This window comes from Balaenoptera ricei, chromosome 1, assembly GCF_028023285.1.
Source record: "Balaenoptera ricei isolate mBalRic1 chromosome 1, mBalRic1.hap2, whole genome shotgun sequence".
Lineage (NCBI taxonomy): Eukaryota > Metazoa > Chordata > Mammalia > Artiodactyla > Balaenopteridae > Balaenoptera > Balaenoptera ricei.
In genome coordinates, this window is record NC_082639.1 from 34,253,541 (window position 1) to 34,279,128 (window position 25,588).

The 25,588-nt window shown below is 46.3% G+C and overlaps 1 long non-coding RNA gene and 1 pseudogene across 1 annotated transcript in view; one reads left to right on the forward strand and one right to left on the reverse strand.

Moving 5' to 3' along the window:
* The window catches only part of LOC132364386 (uncharacterized), a 169,532-nt gene that overhangs the window by 34,243 nt on the left and 109,701 nt on the right, over nucleotides 1–25,588 (reverse strand). The gene's annotated exons all lie outside the window — the stretch shown is intronic.
* LOC132349311 (transmembrane protein 59-like) lies at nucleotides 974–1,974 on the forward strand (annotated as a pseudogene).

The following is a 25,588-nucleotide window of genomic DNA, read 5'->3' on the forward strand; positions in this document are numbered from 1 at the left end:
TCTCCCTAACCTCGGATCAGGTATCAATACCATTAGGCGTTGGAAGCTTGTGACAGCAGAAGATGTCACATTCTCAAGTGCTAACACGGCAGCATTTATCTAAGTTTACTGATAAACTAAGACATAAAAGGTCAATTAACTATTTCTAGAAATTCTATATAAGACTCAGAAACTTGCTTGTTACCCTAGCCTAACTTCCTAGAAACAATGAATCACAACATCACACAATGCAAGTCCCTCAAACCCAAGTCCCCTTGGAGAAAGGAGCTGGCTGCAGCAAAGGCCCTGACAGGTAGAGGACAATCATTAAGATGGTGATGGCAATGATGATGACGGAGAAGACGGTGGCAGCCATGATCACGAGAGCAAGCACTGGTGGCGCATCTCATATGGGTCAGGGACTGTGCTGAGGACTCTTCCTGCACTGTCTTAATCTTCACAGGAACCGTGAGAGGCAGATACCAGCACAACACCCATTTTAAAGATGAGGAATTCGATGAGAGCGGCCAAGTATCTGGGTCAAGGTGTCATGATTGTGGTCACGATATGAACCGGGGCCAATCTGACTCCCCAATTTCACATTCTTATCTAATGCTCGACTGTCTCTTCCTATAAGAAAACCTTAGTATAGAAAGTTCTGGAAACAGGGTATGCTGATTACTCACATTTTCTGGTAAATATATGTGCAATCAGTTCTAAATACTCATCTGAAAAATGTTCCACAATGTTCATGGTCCTCTTTCCTGTCTTAGTAAGTATACTATACTAAATATAAATCTACTTGTACTTTATTAATAGATACGTTCAGGGCTATCTCTTAGCTATTTGCCATAACAATTAGGTCTGATTGTAGAGTATTTCAGATATAGGCACAAGAATTAGACACAGCCCAGTATATATATATGTAAGTGTGTGTGTATGTGTATATATATATATATATATAAAATATATAGAGCAACAAGCTGACCTGCTGTGACAGAGACAAACAAAATGGCGGCACTGAAGGGGAGCCTCTGGGTCAGGGCCCAACTGGGGCTCTCGCCGCTGCTGCTGCTGCTGACCATGGCCCTGACTGGAGACTCGGGGACCACTTTGGCTAAAGCGTTTGACTCGGTCTTGGGTGATACGGCATCTTGTCACCAGGCCTGCCAGTTGACCTACCCCTCGCACACCTACTCCAAGGAAGAGGAGTTGTACGCATGTCAGAGAGGTTGCAGGCTGTTTTCAATTTGTCAGTTTGTGGATGATGGAATTGATTTAAATCGGACCAAATTGGAATGTGAATCTGCATGTACAGAAGCATATTCCCAATCTGATGAGCAATATGTTTGTCACCTTGGGTGCCAGAATCAGCTGCCATTTGCTGAACTGAGACAAGAACAACTCATGTCCCTGATGCCAAAAATACATCTAGTCTTCCCTCTAACTCTGGTAAGGTCATTCTGGAGTGATATGATGGACTGTTCACAGAGCTTCATAACCTCTTCGTGGACTTTTTATCTTCAAGCTGATGATGGAAAAATAGTTATATTCCAGTGTGTGTAAGCCAGAAATCCAGTATGCACCACCGCTGGAGCAGGAGCCGACAAGTTTTAAAGAACTGTCGCTAAGCAAAATGTCCTATCTGCAAATGAGAAGTTCACAAGCACACAGGAACTATCTTGAAGATGGAGAAAGTGATGGCTTTTTAAGATGTCTCTGCTAAGTCCGGGTGGATTTTAACCATGACTCTTGTCCTCTCCGTGATGGTATTGCTCTGGATTTGTTGTGCAACTGTGGCTACAGCTGTGGAGCAGTATGTTCCCTCTGAGAAGCTGAGTATCTACGGTGACTTGGAATTTGTGAGTGAACAAAAGCTAAACAGATATCCAGCTTCTTCTCTCGTGGTTGTTAGATCTAAAGGTGAAGATCATGAAGAAGCAGGGCCTCTACCTGCAAAAGTGAATCGTGCTCATTCAGAAATTTAAGCTTTTTTTTTTTTTTTTTTTAAAGAAAAGTGTATAGACATCTAAATTTCCATTCCTCATAGTGCTTTTTAAAATGATTTCATTGGCTATAGGGCTTAAAAATCACTATTAAATGCAAATAAAGTTACCCAAATCTGTGAAGACTGTATTTGCTGTAACTTTACCTGTAATTTTTTTCTAGTAATTTAAGAGATGGATATTTGGGATTGTATTTTTAGTTTACTAATATCTGTAGCTATTTTAATTATTATTTGCATTGTTTTTGTTTGTTTCCTTTCTTAGCCAAATTCTATGAGCTGATTATTGTTCTTCCCCACCTCCTACCATGTCAATCACCTTAGTTAATAAGTTGAATACTCAGTAGGATATGATACTCTTGCTCAGAAATGACCCACAACCTGTAATTTGAAATTTAGTAGAAAACGCCCTTTAACACACTGCATTTTCAGTTGTATTGAACTGAAATCATTAAAATTTTATTTGAATAATTATGTGTTGAAATTTGAGTTAATATACTCCTGATTTTCCAGATCTTCCCTTTCACCCCTACCCAACCCAGAAAATAATTAGAAAATGTTCTATGTCTATTTATTGCTATATGATGATCAGGGAGCAAATTAAAGCAAAAATGATTCTCTCACAAAAAAAAATAATAATAAAATTAAATTAAATATATACACACGGTCCCTGACTGACAATGGTTTGACTTATGATTTTTTGACTTTACAATGGTGCAAAAGCAATACACATTCAGTAGGAACCATACGTCATATTTTGAATTTTGATCTTTTCTCGGGGCTAGCGATATGCTGTCCTTTCCTCTCCTGATGCTGGATAGTGGCAGCAGCCACAGCTCCCACTCAGCCATGCGATCACAAGGGTAAAAAAGCGATACACTGACAACCATTCTGTACCCAGACAACCATTCTATTTTTCACTTTCGGTACAGTATTCAATCAATTACATGAGATATTCAACACTTTAGTATAAAGTAGACTATATATTAGATGATTTTGCCCAACTGTAGACTAAAGTGAGGGTTCTGAGCACATTTAAGGCAGGCTAGGCTAAGCTACGATGTTCAGTAGGTTAGGTGTATTAAATATATTTTCAGCTTATAATATTTTCACCTTATGATGGGTTTATCAGGATGAAATCCCATTGTGAGTCAAGAAAGATCTATATACTAGTAGATGTAATATATATTTTAAACATTTTTTCATATATTTATATTATATATTTTTTATAATTTATATTACATCTTATTTTTTATAATATGTATTATATCTTATTTTTTATAACTTATATCTTATTTTTTTAATATACCACTTTCAGAGCATCCCCAAGGCAGGCCCTGAAAAAGGGATGTTGAAAAATAAGATCTAAGAAAATTAATTTCACTATTTGCCTTTTTCTTATAAAAGTTCAATCCAAATTATTTTGGTTGATAACTGCAGTGTACTGTATCAAAGACTGCCCACACACGGTGTGTCTACAGCATAAGAGAAGTGCTGAGAAACAGGAAGAGGAGCAAATGAAAACTTAAAAACAACAAAACCCAGCATAAAAACCAAAATGACCAGCCCCCTAATTCTAAGGAAAGTCCAGTTTCTCATAAGGGGCAGTCAATGTATTTTTATCTGTGGCTTAATGTTTTTGCAGACACATTAAATAATAAAAATCCAAGAAACCATATCTCACCCCCAAACCACATAATATATTTTAAGGAATGTGTCCCTGTTCTAAGAAACTGCTTGATTCGCAGGAAGTGGCAAAGTGGCAGGTGTGTTCCCAGGATCAGCCAAAGAAACCAAATAAACGTTCCACTGGGCAAACCTGTTTCTCTCAGATAAACAGCCGCCTGCTGCCTTACAGGGGGAAAAGGAACCACAGGACTGTCTGTATGATTCCCTGGCACTTCTGTTTTTCTGCTTAAATTGAAAAGGAAGATGGCAGTCTACACCTATGCAGATACTGCCACACAGCCAGGCCCTGCATGGGCTGGGGGTTTCAAAGCCACAGCTCTGGATGGGGGCCTCACGGGTCTTCCGTGCTTTAGGAAGGCATGGAAGAGGATGGCTAAACTAGGAGTTGCAGGAGAAGCAGATTTCACTTGGAAAAGAGATCATTATGCAATTAGCTATATTACACGATAGCTAGGCTCAGGAGGAGAGAGGGTGGAAGGTGGGAAAGAGTGTCCATCTTTCCTTGCTCCAAGGCAGCCCATTCCTTCCCTCTCGCACCACTCACCATGCTGTAAATAACCACCTGCCTGTCTGTATCCCCAGGACGTCAGGGACTATCCACCCTGGGCACATAAAGAGCACCCAATACAGGATAATTCTTGTTGCTACAGTGTGTCCTCAAGAAATATCTGCTGAATGACTGAAATAGGGGCAGGAATCAAAGAACATAATTTTCCATTTGGAAAGTGTCTTGCTAAATGCTTGCCATTGGATAAGATTCACTATATTGCAGCTCTGGTCTGCTGTGTTGTAAGCAGGGTTAAATAAATAAAGGCAAATTTTTAAAAAATACCAAAGGGGAGCAGAGCTGAACTGGCTTGCTGGAAGTTTCAGATTAAAATAAAGGACTGTCTAGGAGAAGAGAGCCAGCTGGCTGCTTAGAGGACATGGAGTTTAAAGCAAAGTCCTAATGGAGATGGTCTGAGGGAGACCATCCAAGGGGTCCCCTAGCCACACAGACAATAGCGGGGACAGTGTTCAGACTACCTAGGAGCTCTGAGGACTCACAGAGACAGACTGGCTAGGATGGGGCCAGAAGGGAGTTGCTGGGTCAGGCTGGGCCAGCTACTTAGTCATCCTGCCAGTAAACATCCTCCAGGAATATTGTGCCTTGCAGTGAAGGAGCTGTTGTGAAAATGACCTAGGCAGACAATCTGACTGCAGCGCTGTAGGCAGGGCTGTGTCTTTCCCCTTGGCTAAGAGGTCTCTCATGCTCCCTTCTCCCAAGCAGCCAAAGAATAAGAAAGGATAGACAACCAATGTTCACGACCTCCTGCTATGGACCACTTCCTTTTCCCATGAAATGCCTGTGAGGTTGGTGGTATCATTTACATTACACAAAACTCAGGTGAGAACTGTAACTCACCTACAATCACACAACTGGCAAGTAGCAGAACCAGAACTATTAGTTTTGGCCAGGACTGAAAGAGAACCTCTGGCCCCACCGGATGCAGCCTGCCCTCCCAGCCTCAGAGGAGGTCTGATGGGGCAGAGAATTTGACAGCAAGATGCTGCTGGCACAGCCTGCTCCTCTGAGAGCTTGGCAGGCCTGTCCTGACCTCTGTCCCAGAGCCACCTCCATCTGGAGACATAATCTTATTGGAGTCTCAGCTTGATCTGCTGATGTTCAGCTCACCTGCCTGCTTCCAGCTAGATCTCTCCCGACACTTCTGTTAACCCAGCTCCAAATAAAGCAAGAGTCCCCAGACCAATGTTCCTCAAAGGGTGGTCTCTGGGATGTTTGTGTAAGTGGCAGATTCCAGGCCCCAACCCAGACCCACAGAGTCATAATCTCTGGAAGAGGGACCCAGGAACCTGAAGTTTTAACAAGTTCCCTGCATGATCCTTATGCCAGCTAAGGTGGGAGAGACTCTGTCCCCGGTGTCCCAGGGCGGCAGGGGCTCCCAAACCACCCCCATGAACACCTTCCATTCATCCCCCAACTCCAAAATTGCAATATACATACTTAAGATAAAAAATTGGGGGATTCTTTTAAATTAAAAAAATTTTTTAAATTTTTATTTTACATTGGAATATAGTTGATTAACAATGTTGTGTTAGTTTCAGGTGTACAGCAAAGTGATTCAGTTATACATATACATGTATCTATTGTTTTTCAAGTTCTTTTCCCATCTAGGTTATTTTAATTTTAAAATTTTAAAAAAATTAAGTGACCTATTGTTTTACCACGTAGAGAGAAGCACTGTTAACATTTTGGATTAATTCCTTCCGGTATTTTTCTATGTATATAGACACAGATACGGTTTTCCTGTGAACAGCATTACACCGGACCATTTAGAGGCCTGCTTCTCCTGCTCAGCAGAGCACAAACACGTGCAACTGTGCCACCTAGAAGGATACATGGGCGTCACTGCAGGCCATCGATGTACAATTCTCCATGGCTGCTGCCGACCACCACAGGATGACAGGCAAGTCGTGTTGATGCAGAAGGAGGATAGGGAATTGGAATCAGGACGCTCAGGCATTGAAAATTTGTGTTTCTGCTGACACTACCCATCTCCCCAACCTCAGAAGGCTACCACCTGGAGGTGGGTCAATTCCAACACACTCAAATTTTTTTAATCCTAAAAGGTTAGCAGTGGAAGAAATTTTAGAGGTCATCCAGACCAGTCTCCTCACCTGTAAAAAAGGAACCAGAGTCAAGACAAACCTAGCCTCTGCTGGAGTCTCATGGTGTCTCCTCACCACACCCAGGGTCCCCCAGCCGCCTGCCAGGCTTGACAGAGGGCAGCAGCCACCTAGGGCAGGCCCAGGTCGGGATCAGGGCCTCAGGACACACCTTTCAAATTTCCAGGGTCTCTCAATATTATCACCACAGCTCTTGACACAGCAACCAATTTTCAGATCCAAGGGTATCTGTCTGGCTGTGGAACTTTGTTGAGGAGTGTCCTGGTCACAGCTATTGAATTCCAAAGGCATTAGGTCCCCATACTCTTGGCTGAACAGCCCTTGTACAAAGGAGGCTCTGAACCAGCTGAGAACCATAGTCCAGTCTCATGCTGCTTAAGAATCTTCTCCAGCCTTAACGTGATAATTCAGGCACAGTGCCCCGAATCACAGGGCATGGGAGAGTCATGAGCAGCAAGACTTGGCTGAAGAAAAATTGCCAAATTCTGCCCACTCAAAAAATACCTTGAGTGTTCCCACTCACGTGAGCTTGGTTTCAGCTTCTGGCTCTCAACCCCCATTTCTGGTTGGAGTGAGGGCTCCCCTAGAACTGCTCAGCAGTCTGGGGGATACCGTGAATTCAAAGAAGGCCACTGGACTTGCAGCAGATGGCTAGCAAACGTTACTTCTGTCCTTTCCGTTTTAATTAATTCATTCATTCATCCATTCATTCATCCGTTTATTCACTCATCCATTCATTTATCCATTTATTCACTCATTTGTTCTTCCACACTAAGCATCTCTTCCCCAGGCACAATGTTAATGGTTTTCAAATACAACTTTTTAAGGCTCATGATGATTCTATGAGATGGGCCTCATTCTTCCCATTTTAAAGGTGAAAACTCTGCGACTCAGTGCGATGAACAGTTGCAGATTTACTGGGAGGCAAATGAAGAAAGCTTCGGGCGTCTCTTGCATGGGCCTCTTTCAAGGACGTAGCAATGTGTTTGCAGAATCGTATAACTGGTTTTCGAAATTTACAAAATTAAGGTATTTTAGCTGCAATTTGTTAGGAGCACTGTTTCTTTCCAGTCTGATGTCTCCTCCGCCTGTTGCATTTCCCTTCATGTCAAGTAGTGTTAAGGCAGCTTCAGGCATTGGGCAATCCAGCTAAGGGGAACTTGATTTGGGGATAAATTTAGTTTGGGTGTAGTGGGATTGAGGACTGTGGTTCACAGTCACTTTAATGCAGGGGCAGGTTATTGCTAGCTGCCTCTGTAGCTGTCCCCATGGCTTCCAGGAATCCGCCTACCGCCTACTGGGCCCACTCACTGTCGCGGAGACTCAAAGGTGCACCATCTGGTACCTGAGATACGTGCAAAGTGGAGGGAAAATGAAAATTGAAATATACAGAGCCAGAAGCTAGTTGGTGGACATTTCTTCCAGTCATCAGACAGGTGGAATTGTAGGAGGAGAAACTAATTCTCACTCAATGATGCTTACTCCAAAAGGAAAGTTTTCTCCTGTCAGAAATATATTTGATAACACGTCAAACACAGCTACAAACATACCAAACACTTTTCCCCTTTTTGATGGGAATTATGCAAAACAGATTTTATCAAATTTTATGCACTTTAGGACCCAAACCCGTAGCCGTACAACAAAAAGTGGATGTCTGTGTATGAAGCCACGTTTTGTGACTGTCAGTAATAAAAAACAATTTTATCAACCATGCTAGAAGAAAATTAAATGATCTTTTCAGCCTCCCTTTAGAAAAATTATGAAATCATTATCACATGAAGAGGTGATCAAAGAGTTTCCAGCCAAAAGATGTTAAGAAAAAAATGTATTATAGAGGTTTGATAGACAAATAACTAATAAAAATACTCTATTTTTCTGGATTTTGTAAAGATCCATATCAGGCTTTTAAAACTAACATTGGATGTGATTTCTTTTCTCATTTTAAGGAAATTTTCACTATCATATCTAATTTTGTATTTGTAATTTTATATTCTTTCTCTTAAGGAGGGTCCCCAAATTACTTAAGCTTCAAGCTTAAATCTCGATCTATCCCTGGAGGTGAAATATGTTCCCCAGCCAGGAAGTAGCAGATGCTGGACTGAAAGACTTGGTACCCTGAGTATGTGATTCCCTGCACCTCAACCCATGTGGACCCAGTCACCGGGTGGCCTGGGCTGGAGTGGAGAAGGGTGGGGGAGGGTGACAAATTAACCACAGGCTCTATTACCACACACAATATTAAGTTTCTACCTCACCTGGGTAGGCAGGCAAGAGCAAGAGGCATTTTGAGGACCTGAGCGTGCAACCTGACAAAACTTGACTCTTTTAGAACCAAGTACCCAGATTAAGCATAAACAACCCCAAATCATCACACAGCATCACTGAACCTGATTTCATTCTTCCAGGTGCTGTATTCCCTAGATCTGCACTAAAATGGCAGCCACTAGCCACATGTGGCTCTTCAAGTTTAATTACAATGAAATAGAATCAAAAATCTACCCAGTTGCATTAGCTACACTTCAAGTACCCAACAGCCTCACGTGACTAGTGGGGACTGTATTGGACAGTGCAGAGATGGACTGTTTCCATCACCCCCATAAGTTCTACTGTTCACTCAGCCGATTTAAATCTTCATTACCAAGTCACATCTAAGCTCTCCTTCTCAAGTGGAGGGCATTTTCAGGTGCGTGTGGCAGACACGTGAGGAGAAGGGAAGGCCTGTCCAGAAAGAAAAGCAAAGCGGAGCAGCTTGTTTGCAGAGAAGGGTCAAGGGAGAGCCAGAGAGGAGAGAGAACCCGGGCCAGCCGAGGTGTGGAGCCTTACAGACAGGAAGGGCATCATCAGACACACGAGCCAGGAAAATAACTCAGATCACACCCAAGAACGAGTAAGAAGTAGAAATTATTATTAGCTCTGGAATCAAGGTTATTTTTCTCTTTACATACACACACACACAAACACACACTTTTTAGAGTGTACTTTGCACTGGGAGTCTTTACTGGGGACTCAGTTACAGCTTTGCATAGCTGGAACATCTACAGGCCTGAATTGCAGAGTTACTGGCATGACATCATCCTCTTCCTCAGGCCTCCCCCTCCACTGTCACCTCCCCCCACCAAAGAGCTACTGCCAAATCTAGTCCTCGGCAGGGGGGAATGAGAAATGCGGTGCCAGTTAACGCTGGTCTTTGCAAAATAAAACGTCAACAGACCCTACATGGGCCCAAGAAGCTAGTGCCTGTACCTGGAAATAAACAGTCCACTCAGGTAGAGTGGACTCCTGCTCCTGGCTATGTAATTACTGGATAATCGGTAAGGAAGAGGTCTGAATCATTAGCCAGCCTGGAGGCCTACCTGTTTCCCCACAGCCCTGTTCTCAGCAGGTGGGAGCCCTGAGAACACGCAAGCTGGAAACGTGGGCTCACACGTACGCTTTCTTCACCCAGAGGCTCCGGGCTCCCTAGACTGCACGCCACCTGGTCTCACAGAAGCATTTAGCTGGAAGAATGGCCCCAGCTTTAGACCCAACCTGGGCCTTTTCCAGGAAACTTGTCTGGTGTCTGATTTATGTGTCCCAACTTCAATCCTGGGCTAACAGGGACAAGAATTCCAGTAAAGGTGCAGGATCACAGAGAAAACCAAGGAAACAGCAGACAGGCCACACACGAAAAGCCCCAACTGTATCTCCCAACCCTGAGTTTCACATTTATTTCTACTCACAGAAGAGAGTTTGCATCCAAGCAGAGGTATTAAGAGTTTTAATTAAACTTCATCAAAACACAAAACTCAGTTCCCTTAACTGTGCTTCCCAACCCCCAAACGGTGGCATCAGGGGGACGGAAGCGATGATGGTGGGTATGACCAGGCCGAGTGCCTAGCTCTGCCCTCTCCTGCTCTGGGTACCCATTCCACTCGGGTCCCCTGGACCGGGAGGTCCTGCAGGCTGTCATGGCTGTGTCCCCAGCACAGTGTCCAGCTGGCACTCAGGAAGTTTTAGTTGGCAGTTGGACGAATGAGTCTCCCTCCAGGTAAGGAGGGAAGCTCTTGCTCACAGAACCCTCCAGAAGTCCTTGATAATTCCTTTCTCTCCCTGTTCTGAGCATCCCTGTGGGCTGGTGTAGCACACAAGCTCACTCAAGAGGCAGCCCTCCAGAGAAGATCAGGGGTTAATTGTGCCTACTGAGGAGCCATCTTCCACAATCCCCCCCCCACGGTGACATCTTCCCTCATCCTGATTTTTTAGCTTGTAAAAAGCAAGGCCTTCCGATGGGAAAAGAGGAGTCAAACTCACAAGAAGCAAGTGTCAGTGACAGATTTTCATGGGAATGGCACCTCCAGACCTATCAGTACTTGAGAACTGCCTGTTTCCCAACCACAATTCAACACAAGGGCAAATATCATCCTTGCGTTGAACAGGGGTAGAGCAGGCTGGGAAGAAAGCTTGCATCAAAACGAGGGGCGAGCAAGATCTGGACCAGAATGAAAAATGTTGGACACCCAAGCTGTGAATACTGATGAAAAAGCGTCAACCTACAATAACAAATATTTGAATAGAACCCAGGGTAGTTCTCTTTAAGGGGCCCAAACACTAGAGCTTTACTTTAAAAAAAAAAAAAAAAAATCTATCTATTCCCTCTCTGCCCTCCCCCTCCCCAGCCTCCCTCCCCCCGCTCCAAGAGCCACACATGCTGCTAACTCTGAGAGTTTTCTAAGAAGCTGGTCAGAGACCCTGAGTGGCTGGCCAACAACACAGTTCTTTACAAATGAGGCTTAGAGAGCAGAACTGGCAGCTGGGTGCCAAGAACACATCAGCCCTGCTCACATCCCACATCAGCCCTGCTCACATCCCACATCTGCCCTGACACTCTGAACCACAGCCCATCTCTGCCACACGTTAAAGTTTGTGAAACTGAAAGAGAGCACAGAGAAGAGTAGAAGGTGCAGAAGACGACACAGAAATAAGTAAATGAGAACAGGAACCGAATGAGGTGGCATCAAGATGCGGCAACGAGGAATGTCAGTTCCCCTCTTGCCCGCTGACCCCTTCCGCTCTGGGACCCTTCACACTGACACCAATTAAACCCACCAGCTGTGCTTCCAAGGAACGCCTGTCCGGGTCGGTCTGGCTGCACAGACACTGGCGCTGACAGCCGCAGAGAGCAGCTCAAACCAGCCACACGGCTCGGCCTGCCCTGTGGTCTGGCGAAAACATGCCTAGCCAAGGGAAGAAAAGAAAACGTCTCAAAAACACGCCTGAGAGGCTGCTGGCCCGGGCCCGGATGCAGGGGCTGCCAGCTGCAGTGGATGTAGGTACCAGCCACCGGGGTCCCAGCCTTCTGTGGCCACCGGTCTATAAAGAAAAAAGGTGATAACTGGGAATTGGGCTTTTAACCCTGGAACTGAGAAACCAGCCTGCTGCTCCCCCCAGGGTGTCAGACCCTCTCACCCAGTGCTTCTCAGCCAGGAGTGGTTTTGCTCCCCACCCCAGGGGACATTTGGCAATATGTGGAGACATTTCTGGTTGTCACAACCGGGGATGGGCTCTTGCTACCGGCATTGAGTGGGCAAAGGCCAGAGATGCTGCTAGATACACTACGATACACAGGCCAGCCCCCAAAACGAAGGACTATCTGGTCAAAAATGTCAACAGTGCCGAGGTTGAGAAACCCTGCTCTAGAGCCAGAGAGCACAGGGTTCGAATCCCAACTCCACTACTTACTAGCTGAGAGGTCTCGGACAAGTTACTTCGCTTCTCAGAGCTCCAGGTACCGTTTATATAGTTAATAAATCTTATGTAGCAGTTTCTAAGTGCCGGGCACTATTCAAAGCACTTTACACGTATGAACTCATTTAATCTTCCTAACCACCCCATGCCACAGTACTATCCTTATCCCCATTTTACAGATGAGGAGACTGAGGCCCAAGATTACCCAGCTAGTAAGTGGAAGAACCAGGATTCGCACCCAGCAATGTGGAAACACAGCCTGCACTCTCACATTACTCCATTCTTAGCTTGCCTTATAGATTAGAGCTCACATTTACTATCGAATTTAGTTCCTGATACAAGGGCGTGCAGCAAACGGGGCTTCTCAGCCCTCCTTCAGCATTTAGCCCGTATTGTTTGTATTGTCTTGAACAATGACACCAAGGACCATGCCACTTGCTTTTCCTCCTTCCCTTCCAGCATCTAAAAATGGCAAACATTCAAACATTCCCATTCCCCAAACGCCAGCTACACCAAGATGTTTATTCAAAAGTACAAAACGAGCTCTAGCCAGGCTGGCATTAACACACTCCAGCACAATGTTCCCAAACGTCACGCTCATTGAGGATGAGCATGGCAAGGTCATTGAGAACCACGTCCTGGACTTGACATTGCTCTCTGCCGGCCCCCTGATTCCTCTGCGTGTTGGCCTTGGAAGGTCCCAAGTGTGTCTATTTAAAAACAAATTCTCAGATGGCATCTATATTTAACAGACAAGCAATCCTCCCTAAGCAATCTGAAAAACACGCTCTCGGGAACACGCTCTGAGGGCACCCAGGCCGGCCACTTTGCACATGCAGAAACTAAGCTTGCACCAGCAAGTCAGGACAAAAAGAAAAGCCCAGAACAAGTCTGAGTGTGGTCAGATCTGGAAGCACAGCAAGTGAGTAATTAGCCAAGCCGAACACTGGACAAGTGGATACTTTTATGAAAGGACAGACAGTTTCAACCAATCCATGTGGGAAAGAAGCACAGTGTCCCTCCCTAGGCCCCTCCCTTGCAGGCTCTTCTGTCTCCAGCTCTAAGCCACGGAAAGGATGCTCCTGGGACTCTGACCCTTTCTCCTCCACACCCCAGTTTCCTCTCATCTTCTCTTACTCTCCCCACACACATTCCACAACTGGTCCAAACCTTCGCTTTACCCCCTTTTATTAGCATAGTTCCCACACTATTCAGATCTGTAGGGTCCAATGTTTATACTGAATATTTCAAATGACCCAACTTCTACCTGTGATGAGATGCTCAGGTGAACCAAAAAGCAGGGCTGGACTGTTGGCACCCCCAGTGTGCTAGTGCAGGCCGGCTCAGGCCAATCAGCAGTGCTGACTGGCAGAAAGGCACATCTCTGATTAAATTAAAAAATATATTTTTTAATGACAAAGATTTTGATTGGTTTAGAGGTGTAACTGGATAAGAATCTTTCGATCCGGGATATAGAAATGGAGAGAATAACGAAGTGGTTCTTGGTGGTTTACAAACTGGGCTAAGGGATGCTATCCTTTCCCACTGACAAATGACTCTGTCCTGGGATTCTGAAGGTGCCAGCCAGTTCGAGTGTGGCAGCTGAATCCCCCACCTCTCCGGGGCCCCATGAGCAGCCAGTGGCCTCAAGGCAAGGCCATTCCGGCTAATGGTAAGGGGGGAGTGGAAGTCAAGGCTGAGGAGGTCCTGGGCATAGAAAGTCAGACAGCAGGACAGGGCATGGCTGTGACCATCCTCCAGTGACACTGCAGGTGACTGATAAACATGTATTTGTCTTAGATTAGGAGAATGAGAACATGGTAGACAGAGAAATGGAAATGCTGGGGGCAAGGAAGAAGCTTAAAGATAGACTGGGTTTGGGCAAAGTGAGAAGGACTAAAAAAGGCAAAGTGGAACCTTTCTCGCTGTAGCAGATCCTTAGAAAACTGCCCCCAACTCTGGAATGATTTTTCCAGAAGTCAAGAAGAGCAGCAGGCAAGATTCCAAAGGAAAGACTTGGTCAAAATGCACCCTCAACTGTTAAAATAATATACAGCATACCACTAATCACAGTACTGCCCCAATGAACATTAATTGGCTATTATATATAATTCATTATGCACTGAATGACAAAAGTTGCTTTCTATACGTATTTTAACATATTTGAAAATAAGGTGTGGTGAGGGGGGCTTGCTCTGGAACCAGGCTTCCTGGGTAAATTCCAGCTCTGCCACATGCTAACTGCGTGACATTTGGCTAATCCTTCAACCTCTCTGTGTAGCACTTTTTCCTGTAAAATGGGGATAAGAACAATGCCCATCTCAAAGTGAACTCTCAATAAATGTTAGCTTTTATTTTTAAAAAGCCTCAGGATTAAAATGGATGAGTGAAAGACCTGGGGTGCAACCAGTTTATGAAGATTCGTTTTCTTCTGAAGTTAATGTTGAATTATCTCGGCTTTCCTTAATCACCATGAGCTTGGGTTACCTCCAGAGACACAGCCTTTCCTATCTGTCTGTGGAGGTAATGGTACCAGTTGGCCCACTGTTTCTCTGATCTCTATTCTGCCACACCTGAAGTTCCCCTCAAGTCTGTGCGGTGCATCTCACTTTCAAGTCCCCTGAATACCCCCTCAAAAAGTCAGGCCTTTTAATTACATCCTACTCTCTGTCTAAGGCCCCTCACATGGTCTTCAAGAAGGGGTGGCCCCGCCATGGCAGAGGATCCTGACAGCACCCTTGTAGGACCTGTTGAAGAAAAATTATTCAATGACACCTGTTAAAGCATGTAAGGCAGACTTTATTCGGGGGGGGCCATCACGATAGGTATAGGGACCACTGCCATGGGGTTTTGCAGTGGAGGAGAGAGATGGGGCTTAACTCCCAGTACAATAAGGAAAAGGGGGAGTTTATAACCAAGGAGCAGGGTGGGGGTCAGTGGACAGAAAATTACTAAGAGGAAACATCAGGGGTCAGGGGTCGGGGGTGGTCCTGGCTAAGCCAACCTAACAGGGTTCTTGCTGAAGGCAGCCCAGGGTAATGAGACATCACCTATGGGGGGAGGGGGGAGGATGAGGAACCTGATCAGATATTGAGGGTGGTCAGATATGAAGGATGGGGGATTCTGACTGAACCAACTTAGCAGGATTCTTGCTAAAACTGGACAATGCAGAAACACACAGAGGCTCAGAAGTCAAAAACTAATTGAAAAAGAGCTCAGAAGAGCCTGCCTGAAGTTCGGTCATGGACAGAATCTTTGTCAGGCCCAACCCCCAGGACAGTATGTTCGTGGGCGAGGCCCACACTCTTAAGGAGAGGTGATTCTTTGAATGAGCTACTTCTGTGCAGGGAGAAGAAGGACACAGGGGCTGGGAAGGGGCAGGGGGTGGGGAAGGGGCATGGTCCCGGGAGAAGGACACAGCCTGAGTGCTTCCATCAGCACCGGCACCATTTTGCTCTCATATGGCTCCACTACTGTACGGGATAAAGCAGTCATTCAGCCTCCCAGCAACCCGGGGCCAGGAAACTTCGGTCTCATCTTTCGTTTTGTGTTTATTTGTTTCCTTCTTGGTGCACGCTGGAGTCAAAGTTTTCACTGTATGGATACAAAACTAATTCAGGCTCTTTCTAGCCAACATAAGAAAGAAAAACTTGGTTTCCTGTGAGCCAGTATTGATGGATACAAAGCCAAGAGGACTCCTTCCCAGACAGTCTTCCTCTGTGGTGGGGTGGGGTGGAGCGGGGTGTGGGAGAGGAAGGAGTGATTTGGAGTCCAACCCCAGAAGAACTGCTGACACCGCATCAGCAAAAAGCATCGCCTTGCACCCGTCTCAACTTAGTGCCTTTCCATGGCCTAGAGCAAAGGCTCAGAACCCCTGTTCACAAGGGTTTCTGACGTTCTCTCCCATATCCCTGTCCTGGCTCACGGGAGGACCTTCAGGGCTTCAGGGCTGAGCTATGTCTTCAGTCAGCCTGCCCACACAATCAGGCCCGCTTGCACACGTGCACACACACACACACACACACACACACACACACAGCTCTGCATGCTGGAGATAACACAGGAGAAGGAACAGGACCATTCTAAGAACTTACAAAGGCACTGGACCGCCATCAGCAGGGTCGCACAGAGCCATATCTACATCTGACTCTCTGCAAGTAACAGCCTCCACAGGTACGAAGAGACACGAATGAAGCTGCCTTTCAGCTGAAGCAAACGGAGGCTTTGTTTTCTCACTGGAGTGCTGTAAGAATTGACTGTTTGGGGGAAATAACATAAAATCTAAAAGCCCTGGTTCCCAGGCTGGAAGACAGGCCAGATCTATTCATTCAACCAGCATTAAAAACCCACTGCTTAATTAATACAGCAGCTAGCCGCGCTCTCTTTGCAGAGGCAGCACGGTGCAATCCCACGGGCCAGTGTCCTTGCCGCGGAGGCCCCCTCAAGACGGGACGGTGAGCACACAGCTCCTGCCGTTTTGGATGTTTCCTTGTATCACTGATGAAGCGATAAAAATAAAAACTGTGAAAAATCAAACCTCTGCTGTGATGTCTTGAACTGTATCAATGAGTTCCTTTTTTTAGCAAGGTGTTATGTTCAGAGAACATATCCATTTACTGATTGTTCCTGAAGAAAGGCCCTCTCTCCACCAGGAAACTGCTTCAACCAGAAATCCGGTTTCCCATTTGATGGGGTTTGTGCACCTTCGGGCGTTTTTAGTGCCCTCCTGCCTGTTTCATGACCCCACTGAAGAGCGGGGTGTCTCCCTAAGAATATTAATGTTGACACTCCCCTGATGACTTTTGTGTGGAAGGAAACCATGTTTGTCCCATGTCCCTTACACATCATTTACTCTGCCCTGAGCTTGACAGACACTATAGAATCTAATATTTAATGAGTGCAGTGATAAAGGCTTCACCTTCATTGCATCATTTAGCTCTCCCAACAGCTCTATGAAGTAAGTTCTATTATTATCCCCATTTTACAGATGAGGAAACTGAGGCTCTGAGAACAGTCTTCCCAAGGTCCCGTTAAGTGGTAGGACCAGGATTCGAATCCAGCCTGAATTTCTCCAAATCTAGGGTCTTGTCTCTGCACCAGAAAGCTTCCAGGCCACGGTCCTCTCCCCCGTCTGCAGAACCTTGGTGTCCTGGCAAGGCCAGATCATGTCAGGAGTGTTTTGGGGTTAGTTTGGAATTACACAGCCCTTCCCTACAGCAGATTCCTTGGAAGCACAGGCCTTGTGAGGCCCATGAGGAGAGATAACAGAACAAGATCAGAAAGCCTGTTTTGCATCAGGCCAAAGACAGCCGCCTGCTTCAGGACCAACTGCCTCCGCTCATGGCTTCCCTGCCAGCAGTTCAAGATGGGCCTGTGCCGACTTTGCCTCTTTGGTCTCGGTTTGCCCACCTTTAAAGTGGGTACAATCATGCCTGTCCTATAGGGCCGCTGTGAGGAGCCAGGGTCATAAGAATCCTCCCACATCTAACAAGGTGCCTGGCACATGCTGGTCAGTAAATGATGGTTATTGCTATTATTTCTTGGTGGAGTCCCTAGACTTATTCCTAGATCCACCTGAGGGAAGAGGAGAGCAGCCCTCCTCTGTGGGGAAGAGTATTTTATCATCAGCACTTTTTAGAATTTCTGGTGCATGGTGAGAGTAAAAACCAAACAGACTTTTAATGGGTTTTATTATTGCTTTTAAATTCTCTACAGACAATGTACCTCCTTCTTGCCTGCCCCTGTGGTAGATTTCTCCCACTCCTTCCCTCCTGCTCCGAGCCCCTTCCCCACCCGATGCATGCCACAGCCTAGATTTCTTCCGATTTCCTCAGAAAGGGACTAAAAACACAGTGGCCATCTCCCCCACCCCTCATCCCCACGGTGATCACAACACTTCAGGGGTAAAGAAAGCAGCTCCTTCATACACCATGTGGGCCTGGCCACAGAGGGCCTCCCTGAGACATTATCCAGGGAGAGGGAGATGCACGTGCAAAGCTCATAACTGGGAAAGGACATGCTGGCTAGGAAGGCTGGGGTGCGGGGAGGGAGGGACAGTGCTGAGGCCAGGGAAGCAGTCAGGGATCCGTCTTCTAGGGCCATGCAGCCCGTGTTAAGAATTTTCCGTCATCTTTCATTCGGCAAGAAACCACAGACATGATCAGGGCCTGTGCAAAGAACAGCCTGGAAGGGTCAAGGCAGGGCCATGGGGGACCAGTTAGGAAGTCTTTGCCACAGCCAAGCCTGGACAAGGGAGTGGAACTCAGACTGGACTGGTGGTTGGATTCAAACCCACAGCCTTAGGAAGAGGAATGCAGAGGCCGTGATGATAGATTAGGCGTGACGGGTGGTAGAGAGGAGAGGATGAAGTCTGGTTTCTGGTCAAGCAGCTGGGGAGACAGGGGCGCCCCTTCCTGAGACAGGGGATGTCAAAGAGGAGAGACTCAAAGGCTGAGGGGAGCGGAGGGGGGAGTGGGTGTGAGCAGATATTGAGCCAAGTTGTGCACACGGGGGGTCACCCAGCAAAGATGCCGAGAAGACGGTTGTATTTACAGTCGAGTGTTCCAAAGAGCGGTCCAGACGAGATGCACGGAAGCTGAAACCAGACGAGAGTCCACAGGAAGAAGAGGATCCTGGGGCCACTCTGACCCTTAACGGCCAAGTAGAGGGGGTGAAGAAAGCGGCAAAGGAGACCAGGCAGAATAAGCCAGGAAAGTGGGAAGAAAACCAGGAGGGGGGGCTTCCCTGGTGGCGCAGTGGTTGAGAATCTGCCAATGCAGGGGACACGGGTTCGAGCCCTGGTCTGGGAAGATCCCACATGCTGCAGAGCAACTGGGCCCGTGAGCCACAACCACTGAGCCTGCGCGTCTGGAGCCTGTGCTCCACAGCAAGAGAGGCCGCGACAGTGAGAGGCCCACGCACCACGATGAAGAGTGGCCCCCCACTCGCCACAACTAGAGAAAGCCCTTGCACGAAACTAAGACCCAACACAGCCATAAATAAATAAATAAATAAATAAATAAATAAATAAATAAACCCAAAGTTTAAAAAAAAAAAAACCAGGAGTGGGTAGTGGCTCAGAAGCCGAGGGCAGAAAAGAAGATTCAGAGTTTTAATTAAACTTAATAAAATGCTGCCCAGAGGGCGAGAAAGATGAAGTCTGACCTCCACCAGCCTTGATGGATGTGCAGGTCAGAGATGTTCTGATGAGGAGTGGGTGTGGTCCACGCAAAGCCTGAAGCGTGAGCGGGAGGTGAGACAGGCACTCAGACCTCTGGCAGCTGCCCCCAAACTTATCCTCCTTCACATCACTAGCACCTCCCTCCCATCCTTCATCTTAATGTGTGATTATCCTGCTTATTGATTTGTTGACTTGCTTGCTGTCTCCCTCCCTCCCTAGAAGGGTAAGGTCTATTAGGACAAGTACTTTGTCTGTTTTCTGCCCAGCTGTACACCCCCTACACTTAGCAGGATGTTTGGCACAGAACAGGGACTCAAGAAATACCTGTTGAATATTGAATGACTGAAATAGAAACAGAGAGTAGAGATAGTTGGTTAACAAGAAGTGAGAGGGGGAGCTGGGAAGGGAGTGGGCTGCAAGCAGGAGCTACTGATGGAATGAGCCCCTGATGAGGAGAAGAGAGATGGGTGGGTGCCCCTCAGATGGTGGGGTCCCAGGCTTAGGGAGGTGGTTAGGGCGCATTAGGGCACTAACATGAAAGCTTAAAATAGAGACTTAGAGGTATTTTTCTGGTCTAAATGACATCTAACCCACATGCCCTGGCCTTAGGACATGTTCCCCCGGAGTAAGACAAGGATCCCTGAGCAGGTGATTCATTAATGAAATGCTTCCAGGGGGGGTCAGGAAAGGAGACGGGGAGCAGCACAGAGGAGGGGAGGAATCAGGCCAGGCTGTGACCTCAGGGGGAGCCCCAGCATGACCCCAGGAGACTTCTGGAGTACAAACTGCACCTCCTCCCAAATCTGTCCCCTCCTCCCCCAAGGCGAGGCAGCTGAGTTTCACGTTCCCACACCAGTTAACACTGGCTACTGTGACACCAGCCCTCTTGACAGGCCAATCCTTTGAAGGGGCAAAGGCCACAGAAGCTTCGGGGTGGGTGCACAGAACTCATCAAAGTGCTCCCAGGGTGTCTGGGCAGAGCACCAACAATGTTTGCTACAGAGCATGGTGTGGGCCCCCCCGGAAGACCCCCCAAACAACCAACTTCATTCCAGGAGGCTGGAGGGTGCAGGGATAGTTACCACTTAGGATCATTTTTGTTCCAGAAAATAATCCTACAAAAGAAGATATCAAGGCTGCTATAGTTACACAGACGTGCTCTTCTTCGAAAATGATAAGGGCATGAAGTTAGTCCTGCTACTAATACTGAATGTGATGTGCAATTATTAAGAAAGTACTTACAGTATTCTGAAATACTTAAAAGTCAACAAATAGGAAACTTCTAGGGAACCTGTATTACATTCCTAGGACATGTTTATTATTATCATAGTATGTGATATTGTGGCATCCTCAGAAATAAAATCAATTGAAATAAAATAAATCAACCAAATAATATTTACTGAATGCCTGCTATACATCCAGTTCTGTGCCAGAAAAGGTGAAATGGAGAAATGTCTTCCATGCTAGAAGTTTATGATCAGGTTGGGGAGCAGATGATATTGCTGAAATAATTAAAGAACCAGGCAAGACAGGATCCATGGTAGGCAATGTAGTTTGATGTTTAAGAGTTGAGTCCCAGAGTCAGACTGCCTGGGATTACTCTTATTACTGCCTCAGTTTTCCAATCTGAGTAATAACAGTACTTCCTTCACAAGATTCCAGTGAGGATAAGATGAGGTAATTTGTGTAAGGCCCTTAGAGCAATGCCTGATGCATACAGCAAGCACTCAGTCCTTGGGAGTCCCACTGCTGCAGGTATTATTCGTGGTGAGGGATGGAAAAAACCTCTACTTACCTGACTTGTCTCCTATCTGCCTCTGCTCAGGAAGGACCCAGACATTTATGCCTGGCTATGGGGTCACACCAGATAAGAAATCAAGAAACATCCAACCTTGTTTTCTTGGACACAGGTGCAAACTAAGCAAAGACCAAGAGTTGAAGGGCACAGGGCGTGTTCCTCTCCTGGGCTGGCCTGGAGTCGAGGCCGACGGCTTTCTGTCCTGGGAGACTTTCAGACTTAGAGTACACACGTGCTCAGACTCTAAAGAGTGTTGGGTCAGTAAGGAAGCACTGGGAAAGTCATCAGCATCTTTGTATCCCTACTGATGGTTTCCTGCCCAGCACCTGGGAGCCAATGCTGACAGTTTTCTGATCAGCACCAGAGTAGGGCGTTCAGGCCCAAGCGGTGCAATCACACACACCTGTGCTCCCATCCTGCACCTCCACGCACAGCTGTGTGACCCTGCGCCAGTGACTTTGACCTCTGGAGGCTCAAGTCCCTAGTTTGTAAAACAGTTCCCTGGCCTTGGCTGCACTTTAAAATCACTGCAGGAGTGTTTAAAAGTCCAAATGCCCAGCACTCACCCCAGACCAATAAAGTCAGAATCCCCTAGGATGTGAAGCACTGCTATAGGGAAAATGGTCATCTTCTACTCATCAGAGTGAATTAACTGACATTACTCAGGGAAACGTTTAATAAAATACCATGTTTTACCCAGAGAGTCCTGACAAAGGTGGTTAACACGTCACACCACTCAGAGTTCTCCCCACAGACCCACAGAGGATCGTAATTTAGCAGCTTTATTCTTTTCATAGGAAACTTCGGTTCAGATACCTCACTTTGGCAAGTGTCAAGGATCAAGCCCACATTTTGATTTCTCTAGTTGTTTGATCATCCTGGCCCTGACTCATCTTATTCTTGGAGAGAGAAAAAGGTCAGACCCAGAAAGAGTTTCTCTGGATGTAGGGCTGTGAAGCTAAATCCTCATTTCCAATTATGCACTCACTGGCCTCGTATCCCCCATCCTAATAAGAGAGTCACATTCCAAAGGGAGCCTCAGTGCTTGGCTTACAGAGGTGACAGGAGCTGGGGATGGGCATCCACAGCCCTGGCTCCCATGGAGGCTGCCGGGACAGTAACATCCTTGGTAAGAGTTATAGGAAAAATCGTTCTGGGCCTGTGGCCCTCCCTGCCATATCATTAACCAACATAGAGCTTCGAACCCTGTGACACATGAAGATGCATGCAAATCTGGGTGTGAGAATTTCAGAGTGTGGCAGGGGACTTTCCAGGCCTTGCTTCCTACCTTATTTATGCGTCTGGACCCAGAACCCAGAGAAGGAACTGGGACAAAGCAAACAAGTGGGATCCTCTGCAACTTGTATCATGTTTTTCTGTAATAAACACTTGGGAGAAATGAACAGAGCTCCAATTCAAGGAGTAAAGGGGGAGCAGCTAGCATCCCAGTTGGAGGAAGAGCTGGTTGGGTGGCAAGGGAAAAAAGTGCTGTCCACCCAGTGTAGAGGTAGTGTTTGCGGTCCAATGGGAGCTTGGATGCCAGGGTGCCAGGCAACAAAGCTTGACGGAGACTATTCCAATCTCACCATGAACTGAGAAATGGAGATCTGACCATGTGCATCCCAGATCCTGAGATCCCTTTTTGTTGAGCCATTCAACAACACAGTATTTATTTTGCGCTAAGCATATCTATCTATCTATCTAACTATCTATCAATCTATCTATCATCTATCATCTGATTGATATTTCATAGCCCCATTCAGTTAGTACTCTTATTATCCCACTTTGCAGATGAGGAAACTGAGGCTCACAAAGGTTAAGTAATTTGTCCAAGGTCATACAGTTAATATGCGACAGAGTGAAATATGAACCCTGGAATACGAACCTGGCAGTCTGGCTCCAATGCCCATGCTCTCAATTCCTATGCCATATTGTTTCTAGTCTAGTAAGGGTGTCAACAGACAATTAGAATAGAATGTCTACAGGATATACTAAGGTCGAGTACAGGTGATGGTGTCCAAAATTCCATTATTATTTGAGGCTCACTCATAGAAGGAAAATGGAAGGAGCCACCTGGTGACAGCCTGACAGTCACAAAGGCAGATAAAATGAACCTCCCAATTTCTGGAGAGATAAAGAAGAAAAGAAACTTGATTAGGTATTCACCCAGAGAAATGAAAATATATGTACACACAAAGATTGTGATTGTTCACCGCAGCTTTTTTTACAATAGCCAAAAATTGGAAACAACCTGAATTTCTATCAAGAGACAAATGCAACTTGCAGTACGTCCGTACAATGGAATACCACTCAGCCGCACAAAGGATGAACAGCTGATGCTCCCACTGTGAATGAATCTCAAAGCATTGGGCTCAGGGTACAAAGTCAGGAGCAAAAAAAAGTACCTATTTTATGATTCCTTCTATACGGAGTTCTAGAAAAGGCAAATTCCAGTTTCAGAAACCAGATCAGTGGTTGCCAAGGGAAGAGGGTGGGAGGGGAGAAATGAATGCAAAGGGGTCCAAGGAAATTTTGGGGGGATGATGAAAATGTTCTATATCTTAATTGTGATGCGGCTACGTGGGTGTTTAGAGATTTGTCAAAGCTCACTGAACTGTACACTTAAAAGGGTGAGTTTTATTATATTATACTCAATTTAAAACAAGAGATCTGATGTGATGCAGTGCCCTCACCCTGAGGTGCTAGGAGTGAGAGAGTATATGTTCTGCTTTCTTTGCTTCCTTCTTTTCTTTTCTTTTCCTTTTCTTTCTTTCCCTCTTCCCTCCTTCCCTCTCTCCTTCCTTCCTTCTTTCCATCCTCCCTTCTTTCCTTCCTTCCTCTCTCTCCTGAAAGCCTACTCTCTCTCCCTTTCCAATCCGAGCCTCGTGGCAGGCTGCTGAGCTCCGAGCATTTCCAGCGCTGCCATTACAAATTAGTGGAAGTGATCAGAGACCCAGGCAGACTAATTCACAGCTGACCTCAGAGGGGCAGATGTTCTGCAAAACTGGCCAGTGACCCACAGAGAAGGCTGGCAAGCCCACAAGGCTCCCCTTGGGCTCTTCTGTGCCTTCTGCCTCCCAGGTAGAAACTATGCATCTATTAGATGAAAAAGGGGAAGCACCTTTCCAAAATTTACTTGGCCTTGGGAAGGTGGGAGATCATTTGTCTCTGTCCAAGAAAAAATTTTCACTCACCCTTGAATTGTTCTCTCCGGAACATTTGGGGATGCGGGTAACGGTGAGGGGCTGCAGCAGGGGAGAAAGGGAGAGAACACGGAAGCAAATGTCACACTGCTCTGAGGTGGCAGCAAGATGAGCTCTTACCATCTTCAACCCTAGAAAGGATGGAGGAAGAGAAGGAACCCTTCGCCTACCCCATTCTCACCTGGTTACCTAAGTAAGACAGAAACCACATCAGGGCGCCCCTGCCCGGGCTGGATGAGAAGGGAACAGAGACATCGACAGGGCAGGAAGGCAGCAGGAACGGGGACAGAACACGAGAGCGGCGCGGGGCCCTCCCCTGGACCTACAGGAGGCTTGTGGCAGCTGGAATGTCCATCTGCTGTGCCCCATCACTAGCAGGCTCACAGGAAGGGAAGGAGACAATGACAACCTGAAGGCCCTTTGCTCAGAAGTCATCCCAGGAAGTGAGCAGCAGTTCCTGCTGGCCTAGGAGTAAACCACAGCAGTGTCACCAGCCAGGACTGTCTTGGACAAACCCCTTACAACAACAAAGAGTTACAAAATCCCTTGGCCGAAAGGCCTGGAAGTTGAGTTCAGCCAAGCACAACCCAGCCACATGGGCAGTGGGAGGAGCAGGGGATACCAGCTGCCATCCAAGTCCTTTGCTGGAAACTGAGAGAGCCAGTCTCAGAGAACGAGATGATTGCACTTTTTTTCTCCCAAAGAGAGTGGGTTTCCATGCGGTAAGGCCTATCATTCAATAACAAGCTAAGAGCAGAGAGATAAGGGTAGCATGAAGGTAGAACTCTGGCCAAAAAACAGGCATCCAGAAGAGAAGAGGTGAGTAATTCTGGACATCTAGCTCTTAGTAAATGGAAGAGGAAAGAGATAGTCTCTAATCCCAATTCACTCTGTTTCAGGTTTGGAAGAGAGCTGCATCCAGGAGAAATGTCCTAATGAAACAGGACTGCCAATGCGTGGAACTGAAAATCAACCAAAAATCCATCAGCTCCCCCAAGTTACCAAGAAAGGAGAATTAAATTCCTAGTAGTTGATGTACTTCTGCATTTAAAGGCTAAACTATCTGTTATCTACTCAATATCGCTCATTTCTACTCTGGTCAGACTCTCTGGCAGGTTTAGAACATTCATACTCAATCCACTAGCACCAACTTGTCTTCTATCTTAGCCTGGAAGGAACCTAAGTTACATTTCTAAGAGCACACCATCTTATCTATGGAATGAATCATGGAATAAACTGAATAAACCATTGTGATAAACACGTGCAAATATATAATACATCCTGTCAACAGACTCAGCATTGTCTTTCACAGTTAACAAGTG